Source organism: Notothenia rossii, assembly GCF_949606895.1.
Source record: "Notothenia rossii genome assembly, chromosome: 12".
Classification (NCBI taxonomy): domain Eukaryota; kingdom Metazoa; phylum Chordata; class Actinopteri; order Perciformes; family Nototheniidae; genus Notothenia; species Notothenia rossii.
Window position 1 is genome coordinate 12,028,953 of NC_136911.1, and position 12,433 is coordinate 12,041,385.

Genomic DNA, 12,433 nt, shown 5'->3' on the forward strand with positions numbered 1-12,433 from the left:
AAATAGTGCTTCATAATGCGGGTAGAGTCCCTTGCCAACTCCCCTTGCATTCAGCCAGACTCAGAAAAAGTCTAAGTCAACTTTTTGGAGAACCATAGAAAATGGGTGAAAATGTCAAAATATGCAACCCAAAATAGTGCCTCATAAGGCAGGTAGAGTCCCATCAAACTCCCCTTGCATTCCTCCAGACTCAGAAAAAGTCTAAGTCAACTTTTTGGAGAACCATAGAAAATGGGTGAAAATGAAAAAATGTATCCCAAAATAGTGCCTCATAAGGCAGGTAGAGTCCCATCAAACTCCCCTTGCATTCCTCCAGACTCAGAAAAAGTCTAAGTCAACTTTTTGGAGTACCATAGAAAATGGGTGAAAAGGAAAAAATGTATCCCAAAATAGTGCTTCATAATGCGGGTAGAGGCCCCTGCCAACTCCCCTTGCATTCAGCCAGACTCAGAAAAAGTCTAAGTCAACTTTTTGGAGAACCATAGAAAATGGGTGAAGATGAAAAAATGTATCCCAAAATAATGCCTCATAAGGCAGGTAGAGTCCCCTGCCAACTCCCCTTGCATTCCTCCAGACTCAGAAAAAGTCTAAGTCAACTTTTTGGAGAACCATAGAAAATGGGTGAAAATGAAAAAATGTATCCCAAAATAGTGCCTCATAAGGCAGGTAGAGTCCCATCAAATTCCCCTTGCATTCCTCCAGACTCAGAACAAGTCTAAGTCAACTTTTTGGAGAACCATAGAAAATGGGTGAAAAAGAAAAAATGTATCCCAAGATAGTGCCTCATAATGCGGGTAGAGTCCCCTGCCAACTCCCCTTGCATTCAGCCAGACTCAGAAAAAGTCTAAGTCAACTTTTTGGAGAACCATAGAAAATGGGTGAAAATGTCAAAAGATGCAACCCAAGATAGTGCCTCATAAGGCAGGTAGAGTCCCCTGCCAACTCCCCTTGCATTCCTCCAGACTCAGAAAAAGTCTAAGTCAACTTTTTGGAGAACCATAGAAAATGGGTGAAAAGGAAAACATGTATCCCAAAATAGTGCTTCATAATGCGGGTAGAGGCCCCTGCCAACTCCCCTTGCATTCAGCCAGACTCAGAAAAAGTTTAAGTCAACTTTTTGGAGAACCATAGAAAATGGGTGAAAATGAAAAAATGTATCCCAAAATAGTGCCTCATAAGGCAGGTAGAGTCCCATCAAACTCCCCTTGCATTCCTCCAGACTCAGAAAAAGTCTAAGTCAACTTTTTGGAGTACCATAGAAAATGGGTGAAAAGGAAAAAATGTATCCCAAAATAGTGCTTCATAATGCGGGTAGAGGCCCCTGCCAACTCCCCTTGCATTCAGCCAGACTCAGAAAAAGTCTAAGTCAACTTTTTGGAGAACCATAGAAAATGGGTGAAAATTAGAAAAATGTATCCCAAAATAGTGCTTCATAATGCGGGTAGAGTCCCTTGCCAACTCCCCTTGCATTCAGCCAGACTCAGAAAAAGTCTAAGTCAACTTTTTGGAGAACCATAGAAAATGGGTGAAAATGTCAAAATATGCAACCCAAAATAGTGCCTCATAAGGCAGGTAGAGTCCCACCAAACTCCCCTTGCATTCCTCCAGACTCAGAAAAAGTCTAAGTCAACTTTTTGGAGAACCATAGAAAATGGGTGAAAATGAAAAAATGTATCCCAAAATAGTGCCTCATAAGGCAGGTAGAGTCCCATCAAACTCCCCTTGCATTCCTCCAGACTCAGAAAAAGTCTAAGTCAACTTTTTGGAGTACCATAGAAAATGGGTGAAAAGGAAAAAATGTATCCCAAAATAGTGCTTCATAATGCGGGTAGAGGCCCCTGCCAACTCCCCTTGCATTCAGCCAGACTCAGAAAAAGTCTAAGTCAACTTTTTGGAGAACCATAGAAAATGGGTGAAGATGAAAAAATGTATCCCAAAATAATGCCTCATAAGGCAGGTAGAGTCCCCTGCCAACTCCCCTTGCATTCCTCCAGACTCAGAAAAAGTCTAAGTCAACTTTTTGGAGAACCATAGAAAATGGGTGAAAATGAAAAAATGTATCCCAAAATAGTGCCTCATAAGGCAGGTAGAGTCCCATCAAATTCCCCTTGCATTCCTCCAGACTCAGAACAAGTCTAAGTCAACTTTTTGGAGAACCATAGAAAATGGGTGAAAATGAAAAAATGTATCCCAAAATAGTGCCTCATAAGGCAGGTAGAGTCCCATCAAATTTCCCTTGCATTCCTCCAGACTCAGAAAAAGTCTAAGTCAACTTTTTGGAGAACCATAGAAAATGGGTGAAAATGAAAAAATGTATCCCAAAATAGTGCCTCATAAGGCAGGTAGAGTCCCATCAAATGTCCCTTGCATTCCTCCAGACTCAGAAAAAGTCTAAGTCAACTTTTTGGAGAACCATAGAAAATGGGTGAAAATGAAAAAATGTATCCCAAAATAGTGCCTCATAAGGCAGGTAGAGTCCCATCAAACTCCCCTTGCATTCCTCCAGACTCAGAAAAAGTCTAAGTCAACTTTTTGGAGAACCATAGAAAATGGGTGAAAATGAAAAAATGTATCCCAAGATAGTGCCTCATAAGGCAGGTAGAGTCCCCTGCCAACTCCCCTTGCATTCAGCCAGACTCAGAAAAAGTCTAAGTCAACTTTTTGGAGAACCATAGAAAATGGGTGAAAATGTCAAAAGATGCAACCCAAGATAGTGCCTCATAAGGCAGGTAGAGTCCCCTGCCAACTCCCCTTGCATTCCTCCAGACTCAGAAAAAGTCTAAGTCAACTTTTTGGAGAACCATAGAAAATGGGTGAAAATGAAAAAATGTATCCCAAAATAGTGCCTCATAAGGCAGGTAGAGTCCCATCAAACTCCCCTTGCATTCCTCCAGACTCAGAAAAAGTCTAAGTCAACTTTTTGGAGAACCATAGAAAAATGGGTGAAAATGAAAAAATGTATCCCAAAATAGTGCCTCATAAGGCAGGCAGAGTCCCATCAAACTCGCCTTGCATTCCTCCAAACTCAGAAAAAGTCTAAGTCAACTTTTTGGAGAACCATAGAAAATGGGTGAAAATGAAAAAATGTATCCCAAGATAGTGCCTCATAATGCGGGTAGAGTTCCCTGCCAACTCCCCTCGCATTCCTACAGACTCAGAAAAAGTCTAAGTCAACTTTTTGGAGAACCATAGAAAATGGGTGAAAATGAAAAAATGTATCCCAAAATAGTGCCTCATAATGCGGGTAGAGTCCCCTGCCAACTCCGCTTGCATTCAGCCAGACTCAGAAAAAGTCTAAGTCAACTTTTTGGAGAACCATAGAAAATGGGTGAAAATGTCAAAAGATGCAACCCAAAATAGTGCCTCATAAGGCAGGTAGAGTCCCATCAAACTCCCCTTGCATTCCTCCAGACTCAGAAAAAGTCTAAGTCAACTTTTTGGAGAACCATAGAAAATGGGTGAAAATGAAAAAATGTATCCCAAAATAGTGCTTCATAATGCGGGTAGAGTCCCCTGCCAACTCCCGTTGCATTCAGCCAGACTCAGAAAAAGTCTAAGTCAACTTTTTGGAGAACCATAGAAAATGGGTGAAAATGAAAAAATGTATCCCAAAATAGTGCCTCATAAGGCAGGTACAGTCCCATCAAATTCCCCTTGCATTCCTCCAGACTCAGAAAAAGTCTAAGTCAACTTTTTGGAGAACCATAGAAAATGGGTGAAAATGAAAAAATGTATCCCAAAATAGTGCCTCATAAGGCAGGTAGAGTCCCATCAAATTCCCCTTGCATTCCTCCAGACTCAGAACAAGTCTAAGTCAACTTTTTGGAGAACCATAGAAAATGGGTGAAAATGAAAAAATGTATCCCAAAATAGTGCCTCATAAGGCAGGTAGAGTCCCATCAAATTTCCCTTGCATTCCTCCAGACTCAGAAAAAGTCTAAGTCAACTTTTTGGAGAACCATAGAAAATGGGTGAAAATGAAAAAATGTATCCCAAAATAGTGCCTCATAAGGCATGTAGAGTCCCATCAAATTTCCCTTGCATTCCTCCAGACTCAGAAAAAGTCTAAGTCAACTTTTTGGAGAACCATAGAAAATGGGTGAAAATGAAAAAATGTATCCCAAAATAGTGCCTCATAAGGCAGGGAGAGTCCCATCAAATTCCCCTTGCATTCCTCCAGACTCAGAAAAAGTCTAAGTCAACTTTTTGGAGAACCATAGAAAATGGGTGAAAAGGAAAAAATGTATCCCAAAATAGTGCTTCATAATGCGGGTAGAGGCCCCTGCCAACTCCCCTTGCATTCAGCCAGACTCAGAAAAAGTCAAAGTCAACTTTTTGGAGAACCATAGAAAATGGGTGAAAATGAAAAAATGTATCCCTATTTAGGGGCAATGGATGTCCACTTGCGGGAGACGACAGACAGTGGTGCGGTTAGCCAAAGTGACAATGGATGTCCACTTGCGGGAGACGACAGACAGTGGTGCGGTTAGCCAAAGTGACAGACCTAATGTTAGACCAATTTACAGGCAATGGACGTCCACTCTCGGGAGAGAGACCTCCAGCATGTGTCCCTGACATGGAGACTCTGTTTATTTCACTCATCCAGGACAGAGACCGGGGAAATCTCCTCTCTGTGGCCCCTCCAAGACCCCCAAAGGACGGACCACAGACCTCCAGCATGTGTCCCTGACATGGGCACCTCCATAACCTTGCACACCGTGAGTCCCCGGACTCCCGGACTTAAGCACTCCCCCACGGACTAAACCCAGATGTTCACACCCTACAGAACTCCATGCCCCTGGTTAACCTAAAGGGGGTGGATTTTGCGGTGCTTTACCGTCGGCACATCGGTATCCATATTCGGCCTTATTCACGGCACCACCACCCCTTCTGTGGAGGATATTCTCATGCTCCTGGTAACCCTTTAAATAGTCTGATACTGTCAGGGCTCATCACCGCACTTTACAAGCCATAAATAATGTTTAAATGGTCGGGGAAAGTGTTTTTAAACGTCTGGAAGAGAGTTGTAGCCTGTCATTTTGCAGGATATCATTTAACATGTAACCTCTCCTGGAAATGCACAGAATATGTCCATTTCCAGGAGAGGTTCCATGTTAAATTATATCCTGCAAAATGACAGGCTATAAGCCAGGAAAAAGTGTTTGAAAGGCGGGGAAAAGTTGTTTAAAATAGTCGGAAAAGTGTTTTTAAACGTCTGGAAGAGAGTTGTTGCCTGTCATTTTGCAGGATATAATTTAACATGGAACCTCTCCTGGAAATGCGCAGAGTATGTCCATTTCCAGGAGAGGTTCCATGTTAAATTATATCCTGCAAAATGACAGGCTATAAGCCAGGAAAAAGTGTTTGAAAGGCGGGGAAAAGTTGTTTAAAATAGTCGGAAAAGTGTTTTTAAACGTCTGGAAGAGAGTTGTTGCCTGTCATTTTGCAGGATATAATTTAACATGGAACCTCTCCTGGAAATGCGCAGAGTATGTCCATTTCCAGGAGAGGTTCCATGTTAAATTATATCCTGCAAAATGACAGGCTATAAGCCAGGAAAAAGTGTTTGAAAGGCGGGGAAAAGTTGTTTAAAATACTCTGATACCTCCAGGGCGCATCACCGCATTTTACAAGCCAGGGAAGGTGTCGGAATCCTGGGTAAACATTGTTTAAATAGTCTGACACCTGGCACTGTATTTGCCCCTGGGAGAGGTTCCATGTTAAATTATATCCTGCAAAATGACAGGCTATAAGCCAGGAAAAAGTGTTTGAAAGGCGGGGAAAAGTTGTTTAAAATACTCTGATACCTCCAGGGCGCATCACCGCATTTTACAAGCCAGGGAAGGTGTCGGAATCCTGGGTAAACATTGTTTAAATAGTCTGACACCTGGCACTGTATTTGCCCCTGGGAGAGGTTCCATGTTAAATTATATCCTGCAAAATGACAGGCTATAAGCCAGGAAAAAGTGTTTGAAAGGCGGGGAAAAGTTGTTTAAAATACTCTGATACCTCCAGGGCGCATCACCGCATTTTACAAGCCAGGGAAGGTGTCGGAATCCTGGGTAAACATTGTTTAAATAGTCTGACACCTGGCACTGTATTTGCCCCTGGGAGAGGTTCCATGTTAAATTATATCCTGCAAAATGACAGGCTATAAGCCAGGAAAAAGTGTTTGAAAGGCGGGGAAAAGTTGTTTAAAATACTCTGATACCTCCAGGGCGCATCACCGCATTTTACAAGCCAGGGAAGGTGTCGGAATCCTGGGTAAACATTGTTTAAATAGTCTGACACCTGGCACTGTATTTGCCCCTGGGAGAGGTTCCATGTTAAATTATATCCTGCAAAATGACAGGCTATAAGCCAGGAAAAAGTGTTTGAAAGGCGGGGAAAAGTTGTTTAAAATACTCTGATACCTCCAGGGCGCATCACCGCATTTTACAAGCCAGGGAAGGTGTCGGAATCCTGGGTAAACATTGTTTAAATAGTCTGACACCTGGCACTGTATTTGCCCCTGGGAGAGGTTCCATGTTAAATTATATCCTGCAAAATGACAGGCTATAAGCCAGGAAAAAGTGTTTGAAAGGCGGGGAAAAGTTGTTTAAAATACTCTGATACCTCCAGGGCACATCACCGCATTTTACAAGCCAGGGAAGGTGTCGGAATCCTGGGTAAACATTGTTTAAATAGTCTGACACCTGGCACTGTATTTGCCCCTGGGAAACTTCAAGGTTATATTCATGTTTTATTATTTATTTAATAATCACATGATTTTTACAAAAACAGTATACACAGTATACATATATACAATAATAATAATAATAATAATATAACAATATACATAATAAAAACATGAAAAGTGGTGAAAATGAGAAAATGTATCCGAAAATAGTGCCTCCTAATGCGGGCATGTGGACAGTAGCCACAGACTCACAGGCACACACACACATGCAGAGATCCAGGGGGCGGAGCACATGGCTTTTTTTACCCAGAAATAAGTCTATGAGAGGCGGGGAGACTCAGAGGACAGGCTGCGTCACCTCACTTTGTAACCCAGGAAAAGAGCAGGAATTCTGGCTGCGTGAGTGTTAAAAGTGCATTCATCTGTGTTAATCCGACAGCCGCAGAGGTGCTGACGCAAAGCAGGCGGAACAAATTGATTATTTGAACCAGGAATAAATGTTTGCAAGGCGGGGAAAGTGTTCCTGCAGCCCCTCCATAACGGTAAAAATGATTAGAAATGATTTCCAGGGCAGAAAGCGTTTTTTAAATGTGGAAAAAAATATGTTAAACTGTTTAAAAAGCACAAAGTGATTTGAGTGCAGTTCTCATGTGTCCCCACAGGAGGGCGCGTCGTCCCAGGGAGCACAGTGCATGGTGACAAGGTACGATTTATACCCTAAAATAGCATGCTAAGTGTGGGTGGATTAGTTTCAAAGCATGCACACTCGTGTCAGACTTCCATCAAATAGACCGGGGAAAACACCTCTCATTAGCCCCTCAAAGACCACCAAAGGACGGACTAAGCAGCTCCAGCACGGCTCCCTCACATGGAGCTCAGGTTATTTCATACCTCCAGGAGAGGGACCGGGAAAACCACCTCTCTGTAGCCCCTGACAGAGCCCCAAAGGACGGACTAAGGACCTCCGGCAACAGTGGCACTTCCATAACCTCGTGCACCGTGAGACCCCGGGCCCCCGGACTTAAGCACTCCCCCACGGACTAAACCCAGATGTTCACACCCTGCAGAATCTCATGCCCCTGGTCACCTTTAAGGGGGGGTGGATTTTGCGGTGCTTTACCGTCCGAACACAAGCATCAATATTCGTCCTCCTTCACAGCAGCAGCAGCAGCAGCAGCAGCAGCAGCAGCAGCAGCAGCAGCAGCAGCACCTGCCCTGCTGCACTTCCATAACCTCGTGCACCGTGAGACCCCGGGCCCCCGGACTTAAGCACTCCCCCACGGACTAAACCCAGATGTTCACACCCTGCAGAATCTCATGCCCCTGGTCACCTTTAAGGGGGGGTGGATTTTGCGGTGCTTTACCGTCCGAACACAAGCATCAATATTCGTCCTCCTTCACAGCAGCAGCAGCAGCAGCAGCAGCAGCAGCACCTGCCCTGCTGGAGGTTCACACTTTAACTTATTTGTATTCGTTTTTTTTTGTTCCCCTCCTCTGCCTTACACATCCTCCCATGCTCGAGCACTCCTCACTCGGACTAAACCCCTCCATGCACACCGCCAGAACCAGAACCTCACGCCCCTGGTGACCTTAAAGGTGTTTGTCTTTGTTTGTTTTTGTATTCCACATAGACAGGCAGGTGTTCAGCACCACGGACAGAGCCTGCCCGCTGCTGCTGCTGCTGCTGGAAGGTGGAACACTTTGAGGCTTTTTATTTTCTCTTTTCTCCCTGCTCCTGCACACACCTTTTGTTCCCCTCCTCTGCCTTACACATCCTCCCACGCTCGAGCACTCCTCACTCGGACTAAACCCAGATGTTCACACCCTACAGAACTTCATGCCCCTGGTTACCCTAAAGGGGTGGATTTTGCGGTGCTTTACCGTCCGCACATCGGCATACATATTCGGCCTTATTCATGACACTACCACCCCTTCTTTGGAGGATATTGCAGGATATAATTTAACATGGAACCTCTCCTGGAAATGCACAGAGTATGTCCATTTCCAGGAGAGGTTACATGTTAAATTATATCCTGCAAAATGACAGGCACTGTATTTGCCCCTGGGAACCTTCAAGGTTATACTAATGTTTTTTTTTTATTTTTTATTTAATTATCACACCACTTTTACAAAAACAGTATACAAAATAAACATAATAACAACATGATTAATAGGGGCCTGGGGGCCATATTAGCCGTCTAACTTGTACAGTGCACCGGGGAAAAAAGGTTGAGTCCACGGCCCCTTTCCCCTCATCAGGAGTACCAATCGGTCCTGAAGAAGAGGTATCGCTGCTCTCCGCCCCTGAATCCTCTTCGGAGGTAGCTGACGGTGGTAGACCTCCTTCTGATGATGATGCTGCTGCAGCTGCTGCCGCCGCCCTGAACATGGAGCGGATCTTCAATGCCTCCTTTATTCCAGGCGTATTCGCGTAGAACCGGTCTGCAGTGCTTACGTCGTGGCACATAAACCTAGCCAGAATCGACCTGCTTTCTGGATCTTGGTGATGCTTGATATTGTCAGCCAGGGCAGTGCGCAAGATGGTGAAGGTGACGGCTGTTTCTAGCCCAGCATCAGCCCAAGCCCTCTTCAAGTGAGCGTTCAGGTTCTTGGAAGCCTGCTTCCCCGATGTGAAAAGGAAGAATTCATTCTGAGGACCCGACAAGCCCTCTTTTATCCCCATCCACCGCATGACCCAGCTAAACTCCTTTATTGTAAGCACCAGCTGTGCTTCACCAAATGTCTTGGCAGTCTTGTGATCCTGCACATGGATGATGTAGCCCTCAGCAGTGCCCCTTCTGTCCGCCTCAAAGACCTCCGTGTTGGTCATGTTTGCATACACACCCGGACGGTGGCCATACAGGAGGCTCCAATGGAGGGTTAGATAGCCATATAGCAGGTACTGGGTCATTGTGGTCGGATTGCTAGCCATCAGGTCAAGGAGATCAGGGATGCGCTTCTCAGCGGCCGCCATGGCGGCGAGAAGCTCCGCCTGGCTCGGCAGACGATCCAGCTTGTCCCTCTTCACCTTAAACTGGTGGAGAGTGACAGACTTTTTCAAATCGTTAATGTTGGCTTTCACCTCTCTGATGATGTTGGTCATATCAGACTGGGTGAGCCTGCACCCCCGGAGCTTTGATGCAGACAAGTACCTCAGGAAATGGTTCACAGTCTTCAGGAACAACAGCGATGTTGTGACTGTCCGGCCCGACTCTGAAATATACTTGCTCCAGCCACGGACCCTCTTTGTGTCTTTTAGAAACAGCCAGTCTGACAGCCGGTCAAAACCATGGGCCATGAATACTATGAAGTTCTTTATCCGGCTGACATTGGACATACAATTCTCTTTCCGTTTTACTGTCGGTGCAAGACCCTCACAATGACCTCTGTATGTCTGAATGTACGTCTCCATGCTTTTAGGCAACGTGATTTCACGCATGGTATTCCGCAGTCCCTTCCCAGTGCACCATTGATTTTGGGAAGAGGGCCAGTCCTTAGCCAGATTAGCTTTCAGCTTATTGGAGACAGACGCACGGGTCTTCTGGCATACAGGGGTCTCACTACAGGAGGCTTCTACGGACCGCATGACAGTCTGCATCGGGGTCTTGCTTCCGGAGGCTTCTGGGGACCGCATCACAGACTTGAGAGGGATCTCACTCGCAGAGGCTTCTATGGACCGCATGACAGTCTTCACTGGGGTCTCACTACCGGAGGCTTCTGGGGACCACATGACAGTCTTCACTGGGGTCTTGCTTCCGGAGGCTTCTGGGGACCGCATCACAGACTTGAGAGGGGTCTCTCTACCGGAGGCTTTGTTGGACCGCATGACAGTCTTCACCGGGGTCTTGCTTCAGGAGGCTTCTGGGGACCGCATGACAGTGTTCACCGGGGTCTCACTACCGGAGGCTTTGTCGGACCGCATGACAGTCTTCACCGGGGTCTTGCTTCCGGAGGCTTCTGGGGACCGCATCACAGACTTGAGGGGGGTCTCACTCGCAGAGGCTTCTATGGACCGCATGACAGTCTTCACCGGGGTCTTGAGAGGGGTATTGCTGCCGGAGGCTACTGAGTTCATGTCGGGGGTACTTGGGATTGCTACGCCCTTAAATCGTATACATTCTTCGTCTTCCTCAAGCAGAGCAGCAGTGGCATTCTGCTTCCTGGGTTTTAGACCCTGTTTTAGCCTGGAGCGCAGGGTCTTCACCTCATCAATGAGGGCATCCTTCTGAGCCCTCAATGCCACATTGTCCAGCCTCACCCGCATGCAGTCCTCTTCGTCACACTCGGTATGTGGGGAGAAGGGTGGAGGGTGCACCGGGTATTCCTCCTCATTGTCTATATCCAATGATGTAGCCATTCCAATGATGGGATTAGTCTCTCGGAGGTCATGGAGCAACTGCAGGGCCACACTATGCTTCAGCCTTGCCATGACCTGATGTGCCTCATCTCGGGAGAACTCAGGGTGGTCACGAGTTACATGACGGTGTAGTTTCCTCCCAGCATACGAACACCCTGTGATGGGACAGGGTTTGGTCCGAACATTTATTCTACCACTGGCCATTTTAAGAATGATGCCTCTTTCATCCAGGTTCCGCACTGCATGTTTGTGCTTAAGGTGCTTATTCAAAGCCAGATAGCGGAGGCTGCACACCGGGCATTCGGTCAACATCCTTCCAAAAACACACACAATGAATTATATTTAAATGGTTTTCTGTTTCTCCGTTTATATGCGTTAGCCAACTGCTGATTGCAACCATGGGTCCGATGCTTCAATGCAGGGAACACGGACCAAGGGGAGGACTTGGGTTACCACCTGGTTAAAATGGTCCCACCTCCGCACCAACGCGACTGGCGATGGGTCCGATACATTGATTGTTTTTTGTTTCATGGTTCTGCCACGAACTCACAAGACAGTTTTGGGTACAAAACGTGGGGGTAACAGTACCTCCGGGCGCTCCGTCCCGCTCCGGCTTTCGCCGCAGCGGGGGGAGGAGGCATTGAACCCCTCGCACCTGCCCCCGGAGGAGGCAGGGGAGTCAGGTACCCGGAGGCGCACGGTGGACGGCCAGGGCGAGACCGCCACACCGCACTGGAGTCAGAGTTCCGAGTTTTTCGAGCCAGGTCCCGGTGAAACGCAGTACGGAGCACCCGGCAGGAACCTCCAGCAGACCCCCCCGCGCGGTTCCCTCGTCCCTCGGAAGAGGCGGAGAGGTGGGTGTTTTTCATCTGCTGGCGGACTGCCGGGGAGAACGTGCTGCTCGGGAGCCAGGCTCAGAGTTAGTGGAAGTGAGAGCCCGTGCACCTGCCTTTTACAGCAGGCACGCGCTGGTATCGGGGTGGGGAGAGAAGGTAGATGCAGAGGCTGCAGAAACAGCCAGAGCCTTTCCCCTCTAACACACCCCTCATTTGGTTCATGAGCACTGGGCAGAGTCCCCTGTCAACTCTCCTTATATTCCTCCGGAGACCAGTTGGGAAATGGCAGCATCCCACTTCACCTGGTAGACCAATATCGTTAAATGAGCTCAGTAATGTACTGCACAACATCACATGGGTAAAATGAGCTATATCATGCACTGCAAAATCACATTTGGTTTATTTCCAAAAAGCCTGGAAAAAACACATATCCATCATGTCCTGTAAAATATCATTCTTTGTTTATGTCCGCTCCAGGATTACCCGTAGTTTGGATGAACCGACCGCCAAGCACCGGAAGCTGGACCCGGGGAGGAGGCCCTCCGATGGCGGGTCAAAGTT